We start from the raw sequence: 10,072 nt of genomic DNA, 5'->3' as shown, positions 1-10,072 counted from the left end.
CATGAAAGAAAGCCATGTAAGAATATAAGACTCCATCATATGCGGTCATGTGGGATAGAAAAAGTACACTCGAGGTGGTGAACATTTTAACCACCGAGGGTGTACTTTTTCTATCCCACATGACCACATATGATGGAGTCTTTTTCTCTCATTCATTCCGTAAATAAACCATTATTTTACACGAACAGACAAAGATGGCTGAACAACTAGCCTTTTTATTTGACCATTTTATCATAGAAAAACTGCACTATCGTATTTACCGTGTTTGTTTCATGTATTAAATAATATTTAACACTACAAATTAACCAGATAGCTTTTAAAATGAAGGTTTTCATAACAAAATATTAATTTAAAACTGTGTCTAATGACCTCACATCACCGCCTCACATTAATATGACGTCATATATTACCACCGACGTCATGTTAAACGCAAGCGCGTGATATCCCATGTAAGATAGAAATTTCTTACATGGCTTTCTTTTATGGGATAGCTCTGTTCCATATACCTGAGGATGAGAGAAATTTCTATCTTACATGGGATATCACGCGCATACATTTAACATGACGTCGGTGGTAATATATGACGTCATATTAATGTGAGGCGGTGACGTGAGGTCATTAGCCACAGTTTTAAATTAATATTTTGTTATGAAAACCTTCATTTTAAAAGCTATCTTGTTAATTTGTAGTGTTAAATGTTAAATCTTATTTAACACATAAAATAAACACGGTAAATACGATAGTGCAGTTTATTTATGATAAAATGGTCAAATGAAAAGGTTAATTGTTCAGCCATCTTTGTCTGTTCGTGTAAATTAATGGTTTATTTACGGAATGAATGAGAGAAAAAGACTCCCATCATAGGTCGAAATTTTCACCACCTCGGGTGTACTTTTTCTATCCCACATGACCGCATATGATGGAGTCTTATATTCTTATATCATTTGAATATCTAGTAATGGCGGACTGGAATTAAAGTTGCGTGTACAGTTTACAAAAACACGTTGTATTAAGCCTGAGCTTATATGATAAAGAGATTATTACCCTCGTGTATTTCGGTATCGTCAATATCATATATTAGAAATAAAAATAATGTATTATGCTCGCCAGAGGCTCGCATAATACAATTTTTTTTCCTAATAGGCCTATATGATATTGACGATACCGAAAAACACTCTGGTAATAACCTCTATTTATATATATATGTATGTATGTATGTATGTGTGTGTGTGTGTGTGTGTGTGTGTGTGTGTGTGTGTGTGTGTGTATGTGTGTGTGTGTGTGATCAATGTGCTCTAGTGGTGTCGTTAAACAAAACAACAGTTATATTGCACCGCTTTTGATATTTCTATAGGTGTATTTTACATGCTCTTTCCCACAGATATGATAATGCACACCACGATATTTGAGAACTGGCTATAAAGTGGCAGACCCTAGTTTGAACCTGTGGACATGGACTCACAGTTTGGTGAATCTACAAACCCGCAACACATTTGAAGAAAGATACAACAGAGAAAAACAAGTCAGTAACCTTAAAACGGGGAAATATCCTTTAAAAATATATTTGATCTCGTCTTCATAACCGTTGCGGGCGGGATTTAGCTCAGTCGGTTGAGTGCTCGCTTGTGGTGCTTGCGTCGCAGGATCAAACCGCCTCGAGCACATTAATATATCAATCATCGGCTATTGGATGTCAAACATTTGGTAATTTTGACATATGGTCTTAGAATGGAAACCCGCTACATTTTTTCCATTAGTCGCAAGGGATCATCTATATGCACCATCCTACAAACAGGATAGCACTTACCACGGCCTTTGATATAACAGTCGTGGTGCACTAGCTGGTACGACATCATTTTAACGAGTCACTTGAAACGGAAGGTTTTTTTTTCTCTCGTCTTAAAATGTACAGTATGAGGCATATGTTAACTTAAAACTGGGAAGTCATATTTCAATGTTGTACATGCACTCCAATCAGGCTGGAGGCGACAGCGACTTTCATCAATTTTAATGACACTTGACTAGTACATCTACATGTACTTACATGTAAGTTTACTCATCTGAAAATTCCAATCTGTCTAATCAGCGGGTTGTGGTTTCACACACACACGCACGCACGCACGCACGCACGCACGCACGCACACACACATACATACACACACAACACACACACACACACACACAACACACACACACACACACACACACAAACACACACACACAAACGCACAAATTCAAACATAATTTTAAAACTGATTTCTTTTCTGGTTTTTTGTATCTTAAAGGTATTAGCCTGCTCTGGTTATGTTCAGTTATGTTAAAGCACCTAAAATATTACAAATAGATAAATATGTTAGAAACTCACAAAGGAACTTACAGGTACAAAATGGAGCGAAGGAAGGAATACAGTAAAGACAGAAATAAATATTTCGTTTCCGACGCACTCATGGCTCAGGCCCGTACGCAGAAATTTATATGGGGGGTGGGGTGGGGGTGGGGTTGGGAGGTGGATGTGCGTAATCGACGGCCCAAAGGGCCGGAGTTGCTAAGGGGGTCCGGGGGCATGTCCCCCGAAATTTTTAAAATCTAGAATGCAGGAAATGCATTTTCCTGCATTCTGGGAAGTAAATTTGTCACGTCGTCGGACTATTTTTATTTGTTTTACACATCCACGGATAGACCTCGGCAGGCTATGGGGTGTGCGTACTCACCCCTCGCAACCCCCCCCCCCCCCGCCTGCGTACGGGCCAGTGGCGTCGGACATATGGTTAAGGATCACATACAGATGAGAAAGGAAACCCGCTGTCGCTACTACAAGAGCTACTTTTTTCCATTAACAGAAGTTAAGATAGCATATATCACGACTTTTGGTATACCATTTGTGGAGCACTGACTGGAACGAGAAATGGCCCAATCAATCTAATTAAAATTAGCTCCACTATTACATATGGATCTAACACCAGCCAGTTGGAGCTCATGTCCACCAATCAAAACCTTACTTGCAGAATCCTGCCAGTGATTTAAAAATAATTTGAAAACATTCCGAATTATCCTGAGAGTATACGACATGTTTCGTGTGAATTACGAATGCCTTAAAACATTTTTTATTTTATAAAATAAATAATTTGTAATGTAAAACTGAAGACTGATTTAGTTAGGTTTTTTTTTTCATAAATAAATAAATAATTGTTAATGTAAAATTGAAGACTGATATCCTACCCCGTACGTATTGGTATGGTTCGCTGTACTGCTGGCCACTAAAATAGACTCGCCCGATGTTTTTAGAATTTGTATGCTCCCAAATAACGTTATAAAAGGCGAAGTGTGATTCATCAATATTTAAATTATTATTTACAGACGAAATGTTACCTGGACATTGGGGACTACGCAGTGTTGTTAGCAATCCGATTAAAATTAGTTCTACTGGTCTATATAAGGCATTCGTAATTCACATGAAACATATCGTATACCCTCAGGATAATTCGGAATGTTTTCAAATTATTTTTAAATCACTGGCAGGATTCTGCAAGTAAGGTTTTGATTGGTGGACATGAGCTCCAACTGGCTGGTGTTAGATCCACATGTAATAGTGGAGCTAATTTTAATTAGATTGTGGCCCAATAGGCCCACGACAGGGATCAATCCTAGATCTAGACTGACCGCACATCAGGCGAGCACTTTACCACTGGACTACGTGCCGCCCATAACTGGAAAACAGCAGAGTTGTCAGGGAAAACTAAGAAACAATTAATACATATAAAATAATTATTAAAGGTGCACTCTCAAAATTGTATAACAGCAAAAAATATTAATTAATTTTACTTATAAAATGTAAATTTTATAGCCTGAATTACTTGTCCCCCAAATTACATGGAAATAATTTCATTTGCCACTGTTTTAAATAATTTCATTTGCCACTGTTTTAAATAATTTCATTTGCCACTGTTTTAAATAATTTCATTTGCCACTGTTTTAAATTCATATAATTGGAAAATCCAACAAATAAAATAATATTTGTATTAGTTGAGCAGAAATCCTGAAAGGTGCTTTATTTTAGGAGTTTAGCCACCCCCACCCCCATCCCCTGCTGACCTTACATTTAAATTTAATGTCATTTCATGTACATATGATTAGCTGTCCACGCGATGTCCACATATATCTGTGGTTTATTACTAGTCTAGACGTCTTTGGTTGTTTATTTTATTTTATGTTATTCTTGTTGTTTTCTTTTGTTTTGTTTGGTATTTTGGTGTAATTACTGTTGTTTGTTTTATTGGGCTTCTTCTTTCTTTCCTTTTTTGGGGGGATGGGTGGGTGGTGGTGGTGGAGGAGGGAGTGTCTTGTTTCTTTATTTCTTGAAAATGGCATCGAGTTCCTCTTCTTCTATCCACAAATGATATGGTTCCTTGTAGCGGGAAAGTGAAACTACATCATGTTTTACCATCAGTGTCGTGTTTGACACCCAATAGCCGATGTGTACATTTGTGCTCAGGTGTCGTTAAACATTCATTGATTCATTAATTCATGACCAGTGCGTAAAATGAACACCAGTCCATCAAATGAACACCAGTGCGTAAAATGAACACAAGTGCGTAAAATGAACACCAGTCCGTCAAATGAACACCAGTGCGTCAAATAAACACCAGTGCGTCAAATGAACACCAGTCCGTCAAATGAACACCAGTGCGTAAAATGAACACCAGTCCGTCAAATGAACACCAGTGCGTAAAATGAACACCAGTCCGTCAAATGAACACCGGTCCGTCAAATGAACACCAGTGCGTAAAATGACCGGTGAATGGAATATCATTTGCTAATGATTCATTAGGCCGGTTATAGTAGGCAGGTGCTTGTGCAGAGGAATTGTTTCGGGGGTCGAACCCCCCAAGCCCCGCTCAAGCAAATTGCTTTCAATACATTTTTCAGGGGATCATGTCTGGACCCGCTATAAACTTCGCTTTCCACAGTGTAGACGCACCCACCACCTGCTAAAATTCTTGCACACGCGCCTGGTATGCCTACCTTTGTACCAGTCGATATCTCTGCATCATACCCTATCTTGACCAAGAGGCGGTGCATATAATATTATTAATATTATTTGTATCTTTTGTCTAAACTACTACGGAAAGCCGGAAGTTACATGGCACATTACTGAATTGTGTATTGCTCTGAGATGCATTCTGGACAATTTTAATTCACCTTTATATAATTTGTACAGGTTAATAAATATAAGGGAAGTGATGGCTGACCTAACCAACCTACCCTCTCCCGCAATTTCGACAGCCCTGTTACAATAATAGTTGCACATGTGTAACGGCTGAAGGGTATACATGTATGCTATATTGTCTTCTGTTGAATTTATGTTATTAGATTATATCTGGTTTACAAGGCGGAAGCCGCGGAGATAAATTTTCTAATTTGCCAGTTAAAGATAAACTATTATTACTTCACTAACACGGATGTCGTTAAATTTGAGACTAAAACTGGCAAATGTATTGTATTGTGTCACCATTTTGTTAAAAATATATGTATATAACGTTTTATGTATATTTTTATAACACAAATTTATTTTTGGTGATGTCCGTTATTTAAGTTATGTTTCCTTCTCTTTATTGTTGTCTATTATTATATTCTTTTTAAAAACTGTCTGTTTGTATTAATGTTATAATATATCAAAAATGTCTATGGAGCTTGAGGGACAATTTAGAATAAAATACTTTAAAATGATATTTGCTAAAAAGCAAAATGAGTCTCAAAGGTAGATAGGCATCCTAATGTGCGATGTGCCGAAATATTGACTTACAACAAAACATGTATTTTAGTTGTTTACGGTTCCAACGGGCGTTCTACGACTGGTATATCAATAACTATGATATTTGTTGATGTAAGCAATATTATTATTTATAGATAAAGGCCAAGTGCCGACTGGGAGGTAGGGATACGTGGTATTACATGTATGCAGGTATATATTTTGATTCAAAAAGTAAACGTACGTATTATGATATTCTGTACCCCATGTACCTGTGTCGGCATTCTCGGTAATTTCCGTAAAATTTCGTTGTCAATCGGAATCACTGGTATTATGGCTTCCACGTAGTCAGTGGTAAAGCACTCGCCTGATGCTCTGTCGTTATAGCCGATGATTAATCAATGTGCTCTCCCTTCCTATCTCTCTGCCTATCTCTCTCCCTGTCTCTCTTCCTATCTCTCTGCCTATCTCTCTCCCTGTCTCTCTCCCTATCTCTCTTCCTATCTCTATCTCTCTCCCTATCTCCCTTCCTATCTCCCTTCCTATCTCTGCCTATCTCTCTCCCTGTCTCTCTTCCTATCTCCCTTCCTATCTCCCTTCCTATCTCTCTGCCTATCTCTCTCCCTGTCTCTCTTTTTTTATATCTCCCTCCCCCTCTTCCTCTCTCTCTCCGTCGGTGGGCCCATTGGGTTATTTCTCGTTCTAGCCAGTGCACCACGACTGATATATCAAAGGCCGTGGTATGTACTACCCTGTCTGTGGGATGGTGCATATAAAAGATCCCTTGCTGCGAATCGAAAAGAGTAGCCCATGAAGTGGTGACATCGGGTTTCCTCTCTCAATATCTGTGTGGTCCTTAACCATATGTCTGACGCCATATAACCGTAAATAAAATGTGTTGAGTGCGTCGTTAAATAAAACATTTCTTTCTCCCCCCCTCTCTCTCTCTCTCTCTCTCTCTCTCTCTCTCTCTCTCTCTCTCTCTCTCTCTCTCTCTCTCTCCATTTATTTTCTTTCCTTCCCCTACTTTCAGTACATCTGCCTTTGTAAGTACGAACGCACTCACACATACATTAGTCAACCTTTGTCATTCGAAGATATCAAGATAACCTAATCGTATTTCCAGGACGTGTTTGAAGCTTATTTGGACGACATAATATACTAAAACGCAAAAGAAACGCAGGTTCTCATTAAATTGGATATAAAATATTAAAAAAACAAAACGAAATGAAGATTTCAACATTTATTTTGGAGCTACACCAATTCGGCACACATTGGTGTTGGAAATTTTTGATTGAATTCCTTTTTGGCTATTGTTTCATGTCATAAAGTAGGGTGGGGGTCCATGTTAAAAATGTGAAAGAGACGACCTGTAGCATTGTCAAAGTCAGTATCGCGTGTGACCACCCTGGGCATTCAAACAGGCAGTGCAACGTCTCCTCATTGAGTTGACAAGCCGTTGAAAGAATGCCTGAGGGAGTGAGTTCCATTCATGGACCAATGCTGCCTCCAGCGCCTGCATATTCTGAGGTTGTCCGCGAGCCTGAAGGCGACGTCCGATTTCATCCCAGACGTGTTCGATAGGCGCCATGTCCGAGATAAGGCTGGCCACGGCAACGTTGGGATGTTGTGCTGAGCCAGCAACGCCTGTGTTGCCCTGGCAGTGTGCGGCCTGGCATTGTCTTGCTGCAGCAAGCGCACACGTGGGTGAGCGGCAAAGAAGGGAACGACGTGATTGTTGATGACGTCATTTTGGTACACGGCGGCATTAACGCGTTGTCTGAACACATGAAGTTGTGTTCTGTGGTTGAATGAGAACCCACCCCACACCATCACACTACCCCCGCCCCATCGGTCGGCCTGCAGAACGCAGCAGTCGGAGTAACGTTCATGTCGACGTCGCCATACTCGGATTCGGCCAACAGCGTTGGAAAGATTGTAACGGCTCTCATCAGTAAACAGAACTTGTTGCCACTAGCCACGTCGCCATCTTTGATGTTGTTGCGCCCACTGTTGACGTTGTTGGCGGTGCCGAGGGGTCAATATTGGTCCCACATAAGGACGGCGGTTACGGAGTCCTGCTGCCCTCAGACGGCGTCGGACGGTATCGGCGGACACTGGACCACGTGGACCACGCACCTGGTGAGCGGTGTTAGCTGCTGGCAGCATCCGATTCCTAAGGTGGGTCACCCGGATGTACCGGTCTAGGGCTGCGGTTGTCACCCTCGGGCGGCCGGTGCGTGGTCGATCGTTCACAGATCCAGTGATTTGGTGACGTTGAGAAAGGCGTGCGATTGTCGAAACATGACATCCCAATTGTCTGGCTACAGCAGTACGGGTCTGTCCGGCTTGCAACATCCCGATGGCCATCCCTCGCTGGAGTTGCGTCAGTCGCGGCATTTTTAAAATGTGATTCTGTTGTCTGTCACTACTCAAATTGAATTTATGCGATTAAATCCAGGTGTGTAGGCTTTATAAGCATTTCAATGAGTGTGTTTGCACTGGATTCATGATACGGATGATCCAGCACGTGCAAACAACGTGTTTTGAGAATTCGTGACGTCACACAGGTAATGAAATTGACACGCAGGTGGGACTGCGGTGTGGGTGTGTGCCATGTCCTTTAACACAGTTGAGGTTCAATTCCACCAAAGATACTGCTTTACAAAGTGCAATTCTTTCGCATTTTCAGGACCTGCGTTTCTTTTGCGTTTTAGTATATGTGATTCCATACTACATGTATGTTGGAGGGATTCAAAGAATTATTTGCGTAACCTATGTCTTGTATCATATCAGTCTCGTATTAGTTTTGAAAGGCATACCAGATAATGCTTCTACATGGAAAAGTTTTAACTGATAAGCTAGGAAGAAAATCGGTCATAAGGTTATCTTAGTCCACGGTAACTGAAACATGATTACGATTTTACATGGTAGTTAAGTACGATATTTCTATACTGTCATAAGAATCAGTCGTGGGGTTTCGCTAGTTTTTACGATCACTCCACCATAATTCTTGTCATCATCATCATCAGCAAATATTTTCGTTTAGAAAGTGTTTGACTTGGCAATTTGCACTAGAAAACATTTCGTTCGTATTTGATGTACGTTGGGTAATTTCATGGTGACCCGTATTTTTTTCTTTTTAATTTCCCCAGACAATTGTGAAGGTGCCAGAGTTCGTGACGTACACTGTAGCAAGGTGACCCCAAAATGTGTCCAAGAAGTCGTCCAGAATTATTCTTAGCTCACAGCCTGTTGATAAACTGGACGAACGGTCCTGCCAACGTTACGAGGTTTTGTATCACAAAGCTGGCATGAGACATTTTAAAGGTCCATGCACACATGCGTTAAGCTTAAACTAACTCAGAGCGAAGTGACAATGTATTGTACACAATTTTTATAACATGCGATTTTTTGTCACTTGTTAACACCGTCACCATAACAACAACACATATGCGTAGAGGCAGGTTTGGTTAGCCTTTTAATGCCCAATGTACTCAAATGAGTATATGCTTTATAAGTACAAACACTATTTGCCTATTTGCCAAAAAAAAAAAAAATTCTAAAAAAAACCCAAACAAATCTAAAACCCCCCAAACAAATCTAAAAAAACCCCACCAACTAAAAATTCATAAATAAGTATTGAGAAGTCCCATGTATGACCAACATCCTCAAAATGGGTACAGTTTACTTGAATGAGCCAATAATTTAAATAATAAACTCTTTTGAGTACAATAGACACTAATGGCAATATGTATGACTTGAAATTCTTTCTCTGCACTTCTAGAGCTGTTACATTGTTCTAAAGTTGTGTTAAATGAATTTAATATATGTCTTTTTTCTCTGATTGCAATAAACAATTTGACAAATCTGATGTAATAATTACTTTTCTACTCATATGAGGACCTGCTCCCCCTCCAATAAATAGTCGAGCGCCCCTTTTGGAATAATTTGTTTACAATAATTATTTTATTTTCACGAATGCCAAATGTTTATTGAAGTGGCCTTTCCAGGAGTTGGTCAAATGTTCAGTTTTTCCTTTGGTCTCTAACCAAAATGTTTCCTGGGTACGCTCTTGGGGGATCGATCCTAAGAACCATCATACAACGCTCTACAACTAAGTTTCATCCCGTCCAAAAAGACAAACAATAAAAAGGTCCAACGACTTTTATGCTGTTGTTCTGAACTACATACTTTTGTCGTTAATTCATAATGGTCAGTAAACTTCTTGATAATGTGATGTTGAACTGACCGAGCCATTTAGCCGGACTCCCGGACGCTTTGTTACTTTGAGATAGGTTTCTTACCTGGACACCACAGTGG

The 10,072-nt window shown here is 39.8% G+C and overlaps 1 long non-coding RNA gene across 1 annotated transcript; it reads left to right on the top strand.

Annotated features, from left to right (window-relative positions):
- The first annotated feature begins 1,388 nt into the window (after positions 1-1,388).
- On the top strand, positions 1,389-9,616 carry LOC121374032. Its single transcript, XR_005958175.1, has 2 exons — positions 1,389-1,522; positions 8,905-9,616. It is a non-coding gene; the product is annotated as an uncharacterized LOC121374032 (long non-coding RNA).
- The last annotated feature ends 456 nt before the right edge of the window (positions 9,617-10,072 follow it).

Source organism: Gigantopelta aegis, chromosome 6, assembly GCF_016097555.1.
Source record: "Gigantopelta aegis isolate Gae_Host chromosome 6, Gae_host_genome, whole genome shotgun sequence".
Classification (NCBI taxonomy): domain Eukaryota; kingdom Metazoa; phylum Mollusca; class Gastropoda; order Neomphalida; family Peltospiridae; genus Gigantopelta; species Gigantopelta aegis.
Note: the sequence above shows the minus strand (reverse complement) of the source record. Positions and strands in the feature narration are given on the sequence as shown.